At 43.1% G+C, this 19,500-nt stretch overlaps 1 long non-coding RNA gene across 1 annotated transcript; it reads right to left on the bottom strand.

Annotated features, from left to right (window-relative positions):
* Window positions 1–1,098: 1,098 nt before the first annotated feature.
* LOC137158964 (uncharacterized) lies at window positions 1,099–3,204 on the bottom strand. The gene is made up of 3 exons (XR_010921509.1): window positions 3,104–3,204; window positions 2,667–2,725; window positions 1,099–1,215 (listed from the first exon to the last, which is right to left on the bottom strand). It is a non-coding gene; the product is annotated as an uncharacterized lncRNA (long non-coding RNA).
* Between the last annotated feature and the right edge of the window lie 16,296 nt (window positions 3,205–19,500).

The raw sequence follows: 19,500 nt of genomic DNA, 5'->3' as shown, positions 1-19,500 counted from the left end.
GCAGCAAGAAAAGCAAGAGTTAGGCTTCTCACGAGCAGAACCCAGACACTGCCCTCTGCCCGACCTTAGGCTGGGGGAGGAAGTGCCTTGAGGTCTGGAACGTCCTGAGACAACCACATACACCTGTTAATGCTTGATAAGCTAAATGGTTCCTATTTTGGTAATAATAAAGTAAAAGTAAGGCTATGGTTAAGTTCTTTTTGAAGTAAACAACTAATGTCACTTTATTCCAGAAAGTCCCTAGCTAACTACCAATAGACTAATAGCAACTAAGTGTTAAGGCCCAATCCCTACTGGGATTGAGATATACGTCATGTATTACTGGGTAAGGCTTGCTGCAAGGTGAGGGGGGAAAAAGGGTATATCAGTCCCCCGAGAGCCTCCCCAAGCTGAGACTCTCCGTGAATCCGTGGAAGCGCTAGCGGATGCCTCGGTCAGGATGGTTCCCGAAGTATGGGTCTCCTCATTCTTGCATTGGTAAGCGTCCCTTCACTTGCTTAGATAAGTCCAGCTCTCTTAGATCAATGGGCCCCCAGGAGTATATTGCTGTAGGTATCCTCTTGGTGGGTCTCTTCCTTGCTGTATGGTTCACCTCTCTGTTCACTAATTGCAGCTGCTGCTGCTGTTGCTCAGCAATAATAATGCATAAGCATGGGCACTCCCCTCTAGTGTAATATGTCCATGCATACCTGCAAGTTGCTACTTTATATCCTTGTGGTTGATTGTATTTTCATTATACTTTTTACCTTAAGACTTGTGCCGGAGCTTCAGCTCCTGTATGGTAAAGGACTCCCACTCCTGTCTTTCTTACGCTATCTCATACAATAAATAAGCACTTTCTGAAACCATTTTGCCGGTTTGCTCCATTCCCGCCACTGAGATAAAATACCAAACACTACACAAGGTGATTTATTTGTCAGTGCATTCATGCACACGTGGGTACATACATACCCACACAATGGATATTCTGAAACCACCACCACATGGTTGATACCTGAGATAGTGGAAGGTGGTGTACAAGAACTAGCTGGATACCCAGTGGTATCTTCAGTTTTAAGGATTTGGGGCATAAGAAGACTTGGAGATCTTCCAATTTATTTTCTGCTCACTCCAAAACAGTGGTTTTCAACCTGTGGTCCATGGATCCCGGTGGTTTGCAGACTATATCTAAGATTCCCAAAGGGTCCACACCTCCATTCAAAATATTTTAGGGGTCTGCAAATGAAAAAAAAAGGTTGAAAACCACTACTCCAACACAACTCTAGTTTCCTCTGCAAGACAGGCTCAGATCCTGGTCTGTAGTGTGGCAGCATGGTGTGGGTGCAGCCAGCCATGGGAGGATCCCACCAATGGATGGGGATTTTTCAGGTGCACAGAACTGACATAGCAATTCCTACATCACCTGCCTTCTAATAACCACCATGGGGCTGTGACCAGGTCTTCTGTTGGCAGCTAGCACAAGTCAGACTGACTTAATTTATGTCAGGGGACCAGACCAGTGCACAGCCAACCCAGGAGCAGTGGAGAGTAAGGATGGCTTATGGATTCATGACATGTGCGCTCCCTTTGCTATACTGTGAGTTTTTGAGCTGCTGCCATAGATTTGGGCCACAGAGTCCTTTTATGGAAGTGGAGAATAGGTAGGCCTCTGAAGAACAAGTCCATTCTTCAATGAGGAGTAACTGCTGGGAACAGAGAAAGCATTTGCTCACTGAAAAATCCCCATCTTTAACAACGTACAGTTGAGAACTTCTCAAAACCTCAAGGGCGGGAGGTGGCTTCACAAGCTCTCTCCTAGAATTTGAAGAACATCTTCCTGGTATAATCTGTGCAGGATGCTCAGAAAATATTAAACTCCGGAGTGGAAGAGAAATCCAAACATATGCACATGTGTTGCATGATAATGTGCAAGAGATCAGGAAAATAGCTGCCTTTTGGCCTTGATTTATCAATGAAAAATTAGAGCTTCTCATAGGCCAGGAGACTTCTTGTGGACAGTGATGTTTTGGGGTTCAACCCAGACCCGTGAGAGATTGTGTTACTGCCTGCCTGGTAACTCTGGGCACCTTAAATATTCTGCTGCTGTGGCTCACAGCCCGGACACCAACAGTCAGCGGACAAGCATGCAGTTCCTAGAGAGACAGACAGTCTGTGTGTGTGTGCGCATGTGTATGTGAACACACAGCCCCAATAGCCTGCCACAACACAATAGCCCCACCTTGGGCTCCACCAACCCTGGTGACTACTTACAGGACCCATGTTAATTCTCTGCCTCTTGGCGTTCAGAGACTGGATAGCCGGATAGCTTTATTTACTTCTAATATGTAATTGAGGTAAACCCATATTCTTTGTCTAGGTCACAGTTGTTTGTTACCTTTACCTAGGCTAGGCTGACTGGTCTTAAACATGTTCTAGTAACATTATACAAAGGGAATTCATAACTTCACATATAACAAACACATGCACTTTACAATGATATTAATAACCAGCACGTTACTTTTTTTAATATGATACCTCATGAGGCACATTATTGCTGTGCCTACAGGGGTGCCTATGGTCACAGTCACATTACTCAATGATGTGACAAAGGATTACTTCCTCCTCTCTAGGCTTCATAAATTAAAACTACTACACAACTATAGACCAGTGATTTAGACACATCCAACCTTTGCTGGAGGAACTGTGGAAGGCTGGGCATCCTTTCGCATAACCTGGTGGGACCAACCTAAAATTACAGAACAGTGGACCAGAATTAGACCCTAATTCTGAAATTAGAGGAGCAGATTTGACTTGCCCCATGATTTCTACAAAACAGTAAAATGTCTAATGGCAACCACCACATGTGTACTCAGAATTATTTTTTAAAACAAAAAGATCTCCCCCACATAAACAAAACTGAACTCAGAAGAATCTTGGACACACTCTTAATAGAAAAACAGATAGTTTAAGATTAGAAAAAATAGCCACAGGTGGTTAAAGGCGCTTTTCTCAGAAATCAAGGAGCAAGTAACTCAGTATTAAAGAGACCAATTATTTACATTTTTTAAAATGATGTTTTAATGTTTTTTCATGATGCATGAAACCTTGCTTCTTTGGTACTCACCTTGCAAACATTTGTGTGTGTGTGGATAGTTCCACGTAGTTCAGTACATTAAGTGAATGATGTACACAAGTGTTTGCAGGATTGGGGAGTTTCTTTGTGACCATACTCTGTAGTTAAACCAGAAAAGAGATTTTAAAAAAAAGTTTGTCCAAGTAAAAAATTAAAACTGCACAAGAGCACAGAAAATTTCAAATGTTACACAATGGGAAAAGATTTAAGACAAACTGTGGTCCCCAGGTTGTGTACCCCACACCTGCGCTTCTTGATGAGGAAGAGTGAGTGACTCTGAAGGTTAGGTTCTGATAAAACATCTGAATAGTGGGTTGTTTATCTGAAGTTAACCAAACATTAGGGGCCTAGAAATATGCTAGGAGTTTCACAAAATCATGTTTTCTTGTGAGATTTTCAGTACTTTCTTGTTTCAGCTAGGCTGGAAATCTCACAAGGAGAGATCCTCTCCTAGTACTAGGGTATTTCTAATTACAGTTTTGGCTAAAAGCTGGGATTGTAAAAACACAGGCTCTTTGCTCTTTTAAAGGATACCCAAACTTAAAAAAATGACAACACATAAGAGGACTTGGACGTAGGTTGGTTTGAGTGACAGTTCAAGTCTGGTTTTGTTAACTATCTTTGTCCATCACTGTCATTTTCTCCCCAAACCCTGTGCTTCAGAACTGAAAGGTAAGCCCCACTGTCTTCACAATGTAATGTCATTTCACACCACAAATATTATCTGAGGGCTGGTTCACACTGTGAACTTATGTTGATTTAAAGTCCCCTATATCGATTTAAGTACTCCGACGTTCACATTGTCACCACTGTTAAGTCGACTTAAGGTGCAAGTAAAATCGATTTAATAAGACCACCTCTGCAAGTGGCGTAGCGCCTAAATTGACTTTGTAAATTTGAATTAGTGTTTGTATGACCATAATGGAGCTTAATTCGAATTAATTAACCTCCGGAATGTATCCCATTATGCTCCATTTTCACCTCTCTGGCCAATCAATCTGTGGTGCTCTGTGGTCACAATAGCCGGTAAAGTCCCCTCCCCTCAAGCCCTGGAAGATTTGATTTTCCTGTTTGTTTGGGAGAGGGAAAGGCATGCTGGGGAAGAGACATCTGGTGAGTTCTCTTTTTTCAGTTACAGTCTCTGTGTGTGTGTTGAATGCAAGCAGAGAAATCCAACACCCCCACAACCCCTGTCTTTCTATCTGTGAGGGTTTGGAATGCAACCAGAGAAAGCAACCCCCTCCTCCCCCCCCCATACACCCAGATCCTGTCTGAGTGTGTGTTGAATGCAAACAGGGAAAGCACCCCTTCTCCCCCACGTTCCCCATCCCAATCTTGTGTGTGTGTGGAATGCAAGAAGACAAATCCAACTCCCGCACAACCCCTGTTTTTCCTATCTATGTGTGTTTGGAATGCAAGCTGAGAAATCAACCCCCCCAAATCAGTTCCCAATAGCTCTCTGTTTTTCTTTGGACTGCAGGCAGAGAAATCCACACCACACCCCCCCAAAAAAAAAGATCCCAGATCCTGTCTCTGTGTGTTTGTGATGCCAGCCGATTACCCCCCCCAGCCCTCCATGCATCTGCATTAGAAAGTCACTTGCTACATTGTATAAAATCATAATTATGACAACTGAAACATATGTCTCTTCTTACTCTTCAATACACAAACTAGAGACAACATTGTGTCACACCATCATTGCTGAAATTGATCGATGGATACATTCTTCCTAACTTTAAAAATGGTGTCTATATTGTATCCAAGCATCATTAGTTCAAAATCTTATATATGTATATTGTTCTTCACTAATTTGGCTGTGGCTATCTTGTTATTTTTTTTTCATTTTGAAGACACCTCGCCAGTGGCCCAACCATTAGTCAGTGCTGCACACAGACCGTCTCAGATTAGGAAAAGGAAGAAACTAAAAACCCTACCCTACCCCTGGAGAGAGTGAAGGAACCCTTTCCCCCACCCCTTCACCCAAGACATAACTGTTCAAAAATAAAAATTTGCATCTTTTCAAAACGTTTCTTTAATAAAGAAAATCTTGTTCATGAGGGATTTGCCGGGCACAGGTCTGGCAAGCAACAAACCGGGGGGGGGGGGGGTATGCTGGGTGGATGAGAACAGGCAAGCAACAGGGGCGGGAGGGGAGAGTGTGGGTGCATGAGAAAAGGCAAGCAACATAGGTGGTGGGGGTGCTGGGTGCATGAGAAAAGGCTAGCAACATACAGGGACAGAAATCACTAACTCATCACTTATTCATTGCCTGCAGCAATTGGGAATTATTCTGCTGGATGTCATGAAGCAGGGTAGCCACGGCTGCTTCACCTACTTGCTTTTTTTCTCTCAAGTACCCCATGCTAAGCCGCGAAAAGCAATGGCGAAATCAGGGAGAAAAAAAACCGGCTCAAAAATCCTTTTCCTGTTTGTTTGGGAGGGGGAAAGTGTGGGGGAAGCAGCGATGCATCCTGGGACGATGCCACAGCCTCCGTCAGTAGTTGCACTGTGGGATAGCTACCCAGATTGCACTGCTTTCTAATTCGAATTAAGGCTGGAATGTGTGAATGCAAGAGACCAGCTCAAATAGCATAGTGAGAACAGTCTGCTGCTATTTCTTTAAATCAGCTGCTGAAAGTCGATTTAAGCTAATTTGAATTAGCGCTGCAGTGTGAACATAGCCTGAGCCAAGTGAAAATACATCTTACACCTGAAACCTACAGTGCAATGAAAGCTCCTTTAGCTTAATTTATATAACTGACATATCAGACAAGTGCCTGGCATATTCCTGTATCCATCCTTTAGATCAGCGGTTCTCAGCCGGTGGTATGCGTACCACTGGTGGTATGCCGAAGAAGGCTGGGTGGTATGCGAGCTGTACCGTGCCGCCAAATCCGCCGCCGGAAGTGCCCTCCCACCCACTCTCACGAAACCCTACCACCGAAAAGGGGCAAACGGCGGAAGGGTTTCGGCGGAGGGCATTGTTCCCCCCATGTAACCCGCTGCCGTCGAAAGCCCCCCCGCTGCGAAACCCCACCACCGCCGCAAGTCTCCGCCTCCCCCCCTTTTTTTTTCCCCCGAGTAGTACTCGGGTCAGGTACAGTCAGGTCAAGTGGTACTTGACCTGACTGTACCTGACCCAAGTGGTACTCGGGGAAAAAAAGGTTGAGAACCGCTGCTTTAGACCTTATTGCTAGGAAGAGTAAACATTGCCTAGATTTGAAATGTTTTTCCTAAATAGGATATACTGGTGTACATCAGTAGTATGCTGACAAGGGGTGTGTCAGACTAGAATAAATATGAATATACTATACACACTGAATAGTTTAGAGATGGGCCAAACCACAACCCTGGACTCATACAGCCCTGAAGTTTGAGGCAGCTCTGATCTAAATCTCAATATTGTGAGCTGATCTCTGATCTACACAGTAAATATTGTAATATTATTCTTTTTAAAGAAAGAAAATGACTAATTTGAGATGAATGATGTCTTCTTAAACCTCTACAATTCTCAAATAGAGGTACAGGAATTCTAACAGGGAAAGGTTTGTACCATAGACTGCTATTCAACTCTTCCAGCTAAGAACACATGCTTTTTAGTGTGTTTAGATTACAAAATCTCTAGGGCAGAGATTGTAGTTGTGTTTTGTGTACTGCCAAGCACATTGTTAACACTTAATGATCTTGGGGAAAAGGATTAGAATTTTTAAAAAGCTGTTTGTTTTAATTTGACTTTCAAGGATCACTAAAAAAAGGATTGCTTAAAAAAACCAAGAGAGTCACAGCACAGACAGATTTTAGAAGCATTCTGACAATTACTGTAGACTATTCAGTGACAACAAATGCTGGTGGAATGTAGCAATGCATAGTCCCAACAAGCAGGGATTTATTTCTGTTCCCTCAGTTCCTACTTCTATGGGTGTACTAGTACAACGGAACCTCACATGCTGTTAAAGCTCCAGATCTGCTGCATTGCTGCCGTTTTTAAGACATTATGGCCACAATTTTCAGAAGGGTTCTACTCCCACAACTGGAGCCAGCATGTCAAAACTGCCCACCGCCAATTTAGGCACCTAACTAAAGAGCCATACTTTAAAAAAATGCTCTTTAAAAATCTGACTATAAATGTCACAATGGGAGTTGATAGATGCAGAGCATTTTTGAAAATCCGGCTTTTATTTAGGTCCTACATAGGAACTGGACTCATTTGAAAAGTCAGTCCCTAACTGGGGCTGCTGAGGCTTTAGAAAATTTAACCCCAGAAGGCTAGCCTGGCATCCTGCTATTTAAGTGACCTGCATTCAAGTTTTTCCCTGAGCTATATTGGTGGACTATGGGGAGAAAGATACAGTGGAAACAGCATGCTCTTCTCTGCCATACTACTGAACTTCTAAGACCTTAGTGCCTGGATTTGCAGTACTTACAAACACAAAAATCCCACTGAAGTCAATCCTATTTTTGCTGTCACAAAAGCCTGCAGCATCAGGCCTGAATGCTGAACTAGCTGGCACTCAAGAAGACACCCAAAAACTAGTGCATAAAAAATAAATTCTCCTTTTTTCTTGACTTTACAAGTGCCACCAGTTGCAAGGGCTGAAATCAATATATACGCTAGATGTAGAGTTGCCCTGGAGTCTTCAGGAATTAAAGGTTAATCTTTAATTAAAGGTTATGTCATGTGATGAAACCTCCAGGAGTATGTCCAACCAAAATTGGCAATTCTAATTAGATGTCAGCAAAAACGAGAAAAAGGAGAATTTCTTACATTTGAAGTTTCCTGCAAAATGTCAGCCTGGGTATGATATCTGCAAAGTTTTGCAAGTTCTCAAGCTTCAGTGTGAAAATTCTGGACCTGCTCCTGGCTCCCACTGAAGTCACTGGTAAACACTCCTTGACTTCAATGGAAGTAGAAAGGAACTCTTCAGGAAGCAGAGATTTTCCAGTCACATGCCTAGTTTTAACAGGAGTTGGAATCATTGGGATGACTCCAGTGATTTCTTAAATCATAGACCACATAGTGTATGTGGCAGCTTCATTTTCCTTCACCTAAACCAAAATTAGAAAGGAAACCTACTAAAGCATAAGAAAGAAAAATTGTTGGTCTGAGATTCCCCTGAATGTACGCTTTCTCTTTAACACTGCATCCAGATCTAGAGATGAAAACTGGTGTGGAGCATACCACTTGCAGAAAGGGTACATGTCTCCCCTGTCATTCCTAACCTTTCCAACAACCAGAAGTGAATTGGGTTAGAATAAAGATGAAGTTTACTGCAATTGCTACAGTTGTTCACCTTGCACAAAAGTAAGCCTCAATATTTCCAAAAGATAAAGGATTGGGCCATCAGAGAGCTCACTTATTTTATATAAGCTCCAAAACTCCGAGACAAACAGTAAAGGCCGAATGCTGCAATGAGGTCTAGATGGGCAGATTCTTGGGACCTAAGTCTGCCTCCTATAAATCTTAGGAAACCTTAAAAGAAAAAGTGCTGGCCACAATAAGTAAAATATCTAAAATGAAATTATAGGGTTTGTTGTTTTTTATTTTATCTTTTCCATAATAGCAAGTTTTGTATTTAAAAAAAAAAAAAAGTTAGGACAAAGGAATATTGGTGTAAGTGCCAGGAATTGTTTTAAAGTATGAGGTTGTAGGTGACATTCTTCGAAGAATTACTCCTCATCATTTAAAATTCAAAATTAGAGAAAAAAAATAATGAAAAACAAATGCTCCTGGCCTCAGACATTCTGTGCTAAACTACACCCCAAAAGAAGTGCCTCTAGCCAAGCCATAAACTTGTAATGGGGCCATGTTCTGCTCCCCATTTTCTGATGACCCCAACATTGCTCAGACCCATTTTCTTCTTGTATGAAGGCTATATTTTATTTTTAACCCATCCACCAACACCAGTACAGTACAACATCACAGTTTTAACCCCCATGTATTTCAGCCCTTCTTTGCTAGGACCCTAGGAGGGGCAAGGCAGTCTCCCAGGTTATGTCTACACAGCAATGCAAGCCTACAATTAGTGGGACTTGAGTCAGCTGACCTGTGTCAGGGACCCCTGGGCTTGAGCGTCTATATTGCATTTTAACCCCAGGCAAAGAATTTTCTGACTCGTGCTCAAACCTGCATCTACACTGCAGTGCACAGACCCAAGTCAATGTAACCATATTCCAGAGACTTCCTGGCTCATTCTTGGCAAGGGGCTTGGGCGTGGCTAGTCTTGATTACTATGCATGTAAATCAGAATGACATGATGGAAAATAAATGTGAGGTGAGGGTGGCTCAATGACTTGATTGTATCGGTCTCCCTTGAGAACTCTGCAGGCTCTGATAGTGTGCATGTGCAAACAGCAGATCCCTTGCCCTGCAGGCGGTACACCCTGTGTGGGACATACACTGCATCAGTCACCATCCCGCTAAAAAGTCTTCTAACCCTGGCCCAGGTGAACACTGGTGCAGAAGCAGTCCCCGTTGTCAACCACTTGTGCTGTCTTACTCCCACTTTACTAACAAGTCCCCAGAAGCAGCCAACATGAGGACCCACTAGTCTGCCTAATAATCAAGGATTTCAGTTCTTGGCAACCCCTGCAGGGACCCCAGAACTAGTAACTTCCTTCCCTGATCCATTCCACCCAGGGGGTGTGGCCCTTGCCTGCATGACCCAGTTGGGGACCGCTGTTCTCCTCCGAAGGACCCCATCCCTTAAAACACACATATCCCTCCCACCCATCCTGGCTCCTGCCAGGTGTGGAGCAGTGAAGAGCAGCCCAAGGGTTTGAGTGCAATGTACCCCAGCATCTCCGGGGGAATTCCTCATCCCTGACCCTGCCACACACCAGGAGGATGCGGGGAAGTTTCGGAGCTGGCTCCTCCTCACTGCCCTGACAGCACAAGCAGCCCCAGGGAGGGCAGGGGGAGCCAGAGAACAAGGGCCAGAGAGCAAAGCAGGGACCAAGTGCTGCCCAGCAGGGAGAGGGAGTGACAGAGCTCCCGTCTCAGCCCAGCCCAGCGAGAGATGACCCTTAACACCCTGGTAGCCAGGAGCTGCCTCCTGCATCACAACTTTGCTCCCTGCTGTGGGCCAGCTCTGTACAGCTGGAGGAGGAGCCGGACCCGCCTCGGGAGGAGCAGGAAGGAGACATGCGCTCAGTCAAGCCAGCTTTGCTGTCTCTCTGCCAGGAGGAGCTGTGGGACACATCCAGAGGACTCCCAGGACCCAAGTCAAGCTGTGGCTGCATGTACACAGGAAAGCAATAGGTCCCAGGCTTGACTCAAGCACAGGCCATCCTGCCCTGTAGGGCCCTGGGCCTGGGCCTGTCCCCTGGTTAGTACAATTGCAGTGTGAATGCAAGTGGGGGGAAGGTTTTGCCTTGAGCCCAGCCTTACTTTGCTCTGTCCAGGGAGCTCCTTCATTCCAGGCTCAGCTAGCCCTGTCCTCCTCTCCTGTAAACATCTCCATCCTGGCTTTTTATCAGGTCAGTCAGCTGAAGGCTGATTAGTTCATTATTCAATCAGCCACTACTGGGGGAAGCTAATTAGTTACAGTCATCAAAGTGCTGGCCCGCCTGTCAGATCTCAGCACTCTGCCACAGAGGGGTTAACGGAAAACCCAGCAACACTTTAAGCACCTTTCAAGTGAGTTTAGCGCTTACAACTTTGGAGAACAAAACCCTCCGTTAATGCCCAGAATGCTTATAGCACAGGTGACAGCTGCACTTTCTTACCCACAATGCACACCTGAAGGACCTGCTCTTGTGGATAAGCATGTAACTCTGTTTCCATGAGTCTTAAGTGACCCTACCAACAAGGACATCAGCTAAGACCAGTTAAGACAGGAGGGTTTTTCACTTGCCCACCATAAGCTAGACTGAGACCAACAATGTCATGCCCTCAACATTGGCCATGAAACAGCAAGGAGAAGGTAATGATTTTGGATCACTTCTGACCTAGGCCAGATTTGAAAGAGTGACTGAGCCATCGCATCCTCAAACAAACAAACAAACAAAAGAAACCTTCTCATCCAGGGAGACAGCAGTATTTGAGGCCCACACATGTGAACAATTTTTAAGCAGTAGTCTCCACTGAAACCAAGAACACTTCTTCTGAAAACCGAGGGTACAATATAGCCCATAAAGTGGTACAATTTGAATATATAAAATTTTCTTACCAGAGGATATGGTTTGTTGTGGTCTGATCATGAACATTAATCATTAATACTGTCAATGCTACTATAAGATATATTCTATATAATGTGCAATAAACAGACTGTACCAGATATGCAATAAAGAGCACTTACCTAACACTGAAACAGTACCTGACCAATGTGTCCAACATTCCAGTAAAGGAGGGAATTAAGTGTTACTGTCCCCATTTCACAGATCAGATGAGGAAACAGGATCCTGCATGCTCATCCTTCAGCTTTTTTTTTAAGTGAATACAAATTCCATGTGGGTTTTGAAATATAGATTCTGGCTCACATTTGCCCCTTTTCCCCCCCTCCCACTGGAAAAAGTGGGAAGCAAATAGGGTACAACAGGAAAACAAATATAGTGCAAGATTTCATTTGGCAATGCAGGTGCTTAGCACTGTAAAAACCACCAAGCCCAAGATGTCTCAAGGTGGGATCCCCAAAAACGGAGGCACCCATGCTAATCATAGAATCATAGAGTTGGAAGGGACCTCAGGAGGTCATCTAGTCCAACCCCCTGCTCAAAGCAGGATTAACCAGGACTAACTTCAGCTAAATAATCCCAGCCAGGGCTTTATCAAGCCGCAGCTTAAAAACCTCCAAAGATAGAGATTCCACCACCTCCCTAGGTAACCCATTCCAGTGCTTCACCACCCTCCTACTGAAAAACATTTTCCTAATGTCCAACCTAGACCGCCCCCAATGTAACCTACTCAAAATGAGGGCCTGAGCAACCTTCTCAAGGGCACAGCTGGAGTCAGTGTCATCAACAGAATGAGAACCCATGGCTGCCTGGCTTCCAACTCTGTGCTTAAGGGCCTGATCCAACTCCCCTGGGTAGGCTTGCCATTGACTTCAAGAGTAGCTGGATGGAGCCCTTAAGCAACTAGCCATCTCTCTCAACATGCAACATAAAAATCCTTTAAAATATGCTAGAATATGCATTTATTACTGTTTGTGCTAGGCCCTTTGGCTGTTTCTCAAGTAGAAGGGGACATATCACCTGAAGTAACTGTGATAGACCATCCATGGAAAGAAAGGAGATTTTATTGACATTCCAAAATTTTGTTTATATGTTTTTTTATAAAATACAATGTATGGTATATTAAATTCTTGCCTCTTTCTAAAATGTTCCTTTGTCTATTACTCCCTTCTATGCCTGGTATTATTACAATATGAATGCTTACTATCTTCAGAGCCTTATGTGCAACAATAAATCTGTATGTTGAAGAAACAGATTTTTAGAATTGGTGACAGTCCCGGATGGTTTTACTGGGAATCTCACTGTATATAACCCAGACAGCAGCACAGTCTCTGAACAGATTTTCTAGCCTTGTTTAGTACTACTAGCTTAATTAAATAAAGACAAGTAATATAAAGAGACAATAGTGCATACTGATATTCTCAAAAATGTACTGCATGATCACTATGGCACTCTAAATCACTTCATTGCTTTTTCCACAACCAGTTTTTTTCCCAAACTTTGCATTGTCCATCACTGAGAATCTCATACAGATTCTTCATACAGATTTGCCAAGTTTGAAGCTTTTGTGCTTCTCTCTCCGCAAAACAATGAATACTGACATGTGCAAATCACGGGGATGGGTGGGTTTCATGCTTACATACTTGACGTGGTCAATGAGATTTCATTAAAACCTCTCCCAATATGTATACCATTGTACTGGAATCTTATTACAAATGCTAATCGTACAATGGACCTTTTGATGTATTATAATAGGCCCTACGGTCAGGGTCCCATTGTGCCAGGTACCATACAAGACATAAAGAGATAGTTCTTTGGGGCAGGGACCGACAGTTTAAACAGATCTAAGGTCTTGGGCAAAAATATATGGGTAGGTGGAAGAGATTATAGGAGTAAACCTGGTAACAACTGAGCATGGCAGGTTCTTTGTTCGTTACAGCAAAACTATACATGCATCTGAATCAGAACACTGGATTGGAGCCCTGTAGAGCTGAGAGGTAGTTCAGTTCCAAAATTCCCAGCCGGGCCCCATCCAAGATCAATTCAAACTGGAACAACTGAGCCCCGTTAGGAACCAGATTATGATAGCCTTTGTTCACTTGTGCAGGCCTCCCAAAATAGAAGTCCCTGGGCTCTTAGGAGCAAGGGGACCTGCTTGCTTTTGGTCTTCCTTGGGGAGAAGGTCAGAGAAAAAAAGAGGCAAGGCTACAAGCCCCCAGCTCCAGCTCAGAGTCAGGCAGTGCACCATGGGGAACAATCTACTCAGTCTTAATGGATGCATGCAGCAGACTGCAAATCCTATGTGCAGTCCCAGGATGCCCAGCAAAGACATGGCATCCCCACTGTTCCATGTGAGGTGTGATGGCCCCCAGATTACCCCCTCGGCACACAATCCAGCCCTTGAGCTTTAAGGAGGCTATGAGTCAAGATTCTCAGCCCACCCCTAAGCGAAAGCTTCACTAGAACCCCCCTCCAGTAGAAGGCTCTCCCCATGTTATCCAACAACTAAAGTACCAAAGTTCCTAGTATAACAATGACTGACCTTAAGTGAGAAACCACCTCTACTAGGCAACTGGTTCTGTGAGTGGTTGTTTAGAACAGGTCTAACTTTATAATAATCGGAAGGAACAAAACATACAGTTAACCTGTGCCTATGAAAGGAGATGCATACACGTTCTATTTATTGTCTAGCAGCCATGTGAGAAACGGCTCTTGCTGATGCAGATAGAAAACACAAAATGTAAATAAACCATCCTTGAAAAACCACCCAAAATGCAGAAAATTCTTAAAAATATGCTCAAACTGGTGCAGATCCACAAGAGCTCCTCTTTCAGCAACTGCCAGGATAAATTTCCCCTATGGGTAGACTGTCTGAAATCTGAGCCCATCGTGAATGAGAAGTGTGCAGCTTTACTTATTATACACACATTAAAAACCCCTAGAATTCTGTCCAGGGAAATTAATCATTCTTAGCACCTTTACAGATACTATCTATCCCTTTAGCACTGACCTACATATAATCTGACATTTAAATTAAAACCACTCCTAACCCCCAGTGACTGACAAAACGACTGGGTGTTCTTAGATCAGTATCATCTGGCATTGCACAAACACACACAGACTTTCCTCTGGAGTTTTGCGCCACAATTTGGGATACATTCTCAAGACTTTACTTTAAATGAAGCCACCAGACAGAATTTTTAGATGCCAGAAGGAGTCCCTCTCTAGAAAGGAAATATTTTAAAAGATGGGAATTATGCAACTCAAATTCAGACATTTTTGGCTAAGATTTTCAAGAGTGCCCTTGTGAGTTAGGCACCCAAACCCGAATGAAATTCTATAGGAGTTGGGCACCTAACTCCCTCCCTTAGACTCCTCTGAAAATCCCAGCATTGATGCAAAGTTCCAGTGCAACCACAAAATGAGTAATAACTCACCCATTTACCAGATATTTTGAATAATTTAAGCAAACTCTGAGCCAGAAAATGAGCTACATTGCTCTATTATCTTGAAAGTATCTATGCCAATTTACATCAGTTCAGGATCTGGCCCTGTGTGTTAAATGCAGCTCAAATTTCAGGTCCAGGAACATAAGCTCTGTGCAGCATCAGCCACTATTGTGGAGCAGCTTGGCCTAGCGTTAGCCTCCCTGCCTCGGCCATCATCTGAGAGGCCAGCACGGCTAGCATTGTATATGCTCTCCAACAATGTCATGCCCAGCTCCTTGCAGGAGCACAGGAAAAAGGTTCCTGCAGACCCTTAGAGCCTTCTTCTTCGTATTAATCCCCTCAAATGGGGGTCTGCTCTATAAGTCCTCTCCCTCCGAAGTGCTCTGTTCAATACCATTTCCTCTATCACACCACATGCTTCCTTTCTGACATCCCATCAGTCCTTCTTGTGTCTTCTCTGTCTTTTTCCTTCCATCTTGGTCTGCTGGACTGTCTTATCCAGACGGTTGTCAGGACTATGCTTTACATGAGCAAACCATCTGAGTCTGCAATCCCTCATTTTTTCATTATGGATGTTACTTTAAGCATCTCTCCAACATACACACACTCCTTACATCGTCTTTCCTGCTTACACCACTCATCCATCTCAACAGTCACATCTCCATACGTGAACTGATCATTTGCTTATGTTCCCTTTTTGCTGCTGAACTCTCAGTGCCATAATTAAAACCGGATGAGCCATTGTTTTATCGACTTCCCCTTCTAATCTTACTGCTGTTTTCCAATCACATACTCCATTTATTTCTCTCCATTCGAGACAGGGATTTTATTACCCTAGCTATAATTTAGTCCTTCATTCCACATTTTTCAGAACCCAGAATCTTGAAACTTTGCGTTTTCAGTATTGTCTGTACATCTAGGTTCAGCGATAATTCTTCAGTGTGCACATTACTAAAACGTACTGGTTTTCCCACTCTTTATTTTGAGCCCATCTATCCATTTCTCACTTTCTCTAGATTATCTTTCTCACTACTGAAAAGAATATCATCTCCAATCAGCATGCACTAAGGTGCCTCTTTTTATAAGTTCCTTGTGAGGGTATCCAGGAGGAAGATAAACAAGAAAGGGCTTGGTGCTGATCCCTGATGCACACCCACCATTATCAACGGTTAGTCTGTTTCACCACTAGAAATTCTGACTATTGAAATTTCACCTACATACCTGGCTTGAACAAGCCACGTATAAAGTTCTCAGACCATTTTATCCTTCAGCTACCACCTGATGAACTCAGTCAAGGGCCTTTTCCAGCTCAATTAACACCATGTGAATATTGTTCCTTTGCTATTATTGACATGAAGCCATATTGATTTGCAGTAATATATACTTTACACTTAGTCTCTTATCAGTATCTCTCTCTCTCAGTTTCATTGTATGACTCCTCAGCTTTATACCTCTATAATTTATGCAGTTGCCTTAGAGTTAAAAAATTTGCACCATATGGTACTCTATCAACTTCAATGAGATTACTGTAGTTAAGGAAGGCAAGTGGCCCAGAATAGCAGACTGCCAACCTTATGCTCACATTTGAGCTCTGTATGCATCAGCAATGTAACAAACCTTGATGAAACCTGCACTTAATTATATTTGATTTTAATTTTTAAATTCTCTTTTGCAATAGAGATGGCTAGGATCCAAACCCTCGTACTTTTGGAAAGTTTGGACCCAGACACACTGGTTACTACTTGTCCTGATCTTTAAGCCAAATCCTGCATTCCTCACGCATCCAAAGTCCCTACTAAGGATTTTAGGTGTGCAAGGAATGGAGGATCCCTTTGAGCTCTCTGCAGGCAGGACCAGACGCTAGATCGTTTTAATGCAAAAATGGCAACGCTGCTATTGGAGGTATTTTTTTTTCTTTTTGAAAATTGACTAGCCTTCAAATCATTTATTAAGTATGATCTTTAATGAGAGAAGGTTGATTCCAACATAAACTTTTTAAACAGAGTACTGTTAATCACGTAATATAACAGGCCAAATCTCCTATTTTTCCATGCTCAAATCTCCTATTGATCTGATGGAGCCCAGCCTCTGTCTGCTGGTAGGAATGGATACAAAAAACAGAGGTGGAAGAGGATATACACCAGAGGAAAACCATCAGAAGAATATAATAGCTTATAGTGTGTGTTACAGAGGAACAACTCAGCAGGAAACTTCAGTGAAAAGGTCCAAAATAAAGCTGTCTGTGATTGGGGACATTCACCTCTCGTAAGTGCCTCCTGTCATCTAGGCGTGGTACTGCAATATTTTCTTGGTTCTGTTGTCCTCTGTAGGTTGTTGACCTCTGTAAGTGGGTCTTCAGTGGCTCTTCCCTCTGGCTAATTCACATGGTTAATAGGTGAATGGATGAACCCCTTCTGAGGTAACAAAGCTTAAATGGTTTTCCCTTACCAGGGTCTTCAGTCCTGTCTCTGGGCCCATTTAAATTCCAGTCCCTTTCTCAGGCTTTTAGTAACGAGTGTTGTCCACTTTTCAAGACTTAGGCCACTCCCGCACTGGCAGGCAGGTGGACCCGAGCCCACCCACTATTTTAGGTCTCAACCGAGGGACACTATGAACAGCAGCCACTTCTCTTAATAGGTACTGCTGCATTCCCTGGGCTGCTTCCCACTCCATCCCATCCCATCCCATCCCATCCCCTTCACCTGTTACCTTAGTGTTATAGTCCTTGGCTTCTCTCCATCTGTTCCCTCTCTGAGCAGGATCTCTCCCAGGCCTCTCCGCCTGGAGAGTTCCACAGTCTGCCAGCCTTCCTCACCCTTCTGGTCCCAGCCAGGAACTGACGTGCTCAGCCCCTGCAGCTCCTTTTAACTGAGCCTGCAGGGCTCTGACTGGCTGTTTCCCTGCAGCCATTTTAGGCAAGCCTGGAGGACCCACCTTCATGCTCCTTGTCTGGGGTGGGACACGCTAGGACTGCAAAGCCTCTAGCAGAGGCCCTCAAAGGGCCTGGTGCACCCCATCACACTGCCAAAAAACATTAAAATGGGACAAATGCAGCACACCTAGGGCCCAATCCTGCATTCCTAGTGCACCGAAAACCACAGGAGTGTTGAACGTGTTCAGACTAATCCCCTACTAACAAGCCTCCTTTTTATTTCTTCATTGTAACCATTAGTCAGATTTTCAAATGTATCCTCTAATTTTTCATGTTTTAGGGCTTTCGAGAGCCCAAATTTAGCCATCTAGTTTTAATTTTCCAGGTTGTTTTTAATATGACTAGAAAAATGAGAGTTTATTTGGAAAATAAACATTTAGGTCTAGTATTTTTTTAGACTGTAGCACTGAGATGCTATATGGCTTATCTGGTTCAGGCCACTAATATCTATTTCTATATCTATCTTCTTATATGGATGATTTTTTTTTTAAATTTTTCAAGGGTGTCCTATACATAAAAAGATAGTAAAAACTTTACTCAGTAGAATCCACACATACAGAACAAATCAAAATATCTTCCTAGCAACAAAATAAGCATAGCATTAATGGGAGTAAAGACACAGCACTGGTAAATCACTTCTGTCCCCTTTCAAACAGTTAACTGCAAAATACATAAAACCGTGAAACACATAAAAATGGCATGTAACAAATAGTAAAACATAATGGAAGTTTAACTGTTAAATGAATAATAACCCTATCCAAGGTAGCCATGATTTCATGCTTTTCCACTGTAAAATGGAGCAATCTGTCCACATTTCATAATTCCAGAGGGAATGGGTTCCACATTTTCAGGATCATACAGAATAAGAAAGTCAGCCTTACTGGGGTAATTCTAATTCCAAGGAAAAACTGCAAACTGCTGCTGCTGCAGATTCCACAGGGCAGTTCCGACTATAGTGCTAACCTACAACTGTAACTCAAATGCAGAGTGACTCTAGTATATCTTTAAAACACACACACACACACACACACACACACACAGAGGAAAGTGAACATAATAAAGACCTATAGCTAAACCCTGCCCATTTTACTCATATGATTAGTGCCAGTGAAAACTGTGAGTGAAGGTGTTGTTGGGAAAGCCACTCAGACACTATGGCGATAAGAACATAGAAGAGAGAATGAACTGAACAGGATTGGGCTCTTCGTTTGCATAATCTGACTATACAATTTAAGACAGCATTTGCATAGATGAGTGCTACATTTCAGTTATACTCATGGAAAAAACAGGCTTCCCTGATAAGGCTGATTTCCTTGTTTACCAGTGAAGATTTCCCAAGTTTGATGATCACTTTCAAGTCCAACAGAACAGGTAAAGCTATGGTACTGTGCCCGGTGTAAAAATAATCAGGTTAGGAAATATGCTCTACTAAACAGAGCTGCTTGAAACTTTTCAAATTCCAGAAAGGGGCACTTTAAAAAAAATAAAATAAAAACCACATCACATTTTTCCAGCAGGTCTACAATTATTCACTCCTGCACCCATGTGCCCATTTCTGCCTTTCCTGTTTACATTTGAATCTTCAGTTGTTAATTTATCTTGACACTTTTGCTGGCATGTGCATAAACGGTTAGGAGGTGGAGGCGGAAAGTATGCTCTCAGCAGATGGAGAATTAGATGGCCACTTCCAAGTCTTCTCCTGTACGTTTTATTACCTATTTCTATCATAAGAACACCTATGTCTGTAACTGGATTTTGTGCCTCTTCCCCATTATTTATGGAGAGGTATAGTACTGAATGTAAAAGTGTGGACAGCTTTGTACTGTAGCACACCA

This window comes from Emydura macquarii, unplaced genomic scaffold (assembly GCF_026122565.2).
Source record: "Emydura macquarii macquarii isolate MOO-44397 ecotype Brisbane River unplaced genomic scaffold, CSIRO-AGI_Emac_v2 contig_1790, whole genome shotgun sequence".
NCBI classification, from domain to species: domain Eukaryota; kingdom Metazoa; phylum Chordata; order Testudines; family Chelidae; genus Emydura; species Emydura macquarii.
This window is presented reverse-complemented; position numbering and strand designations above follow the sequence as displayed.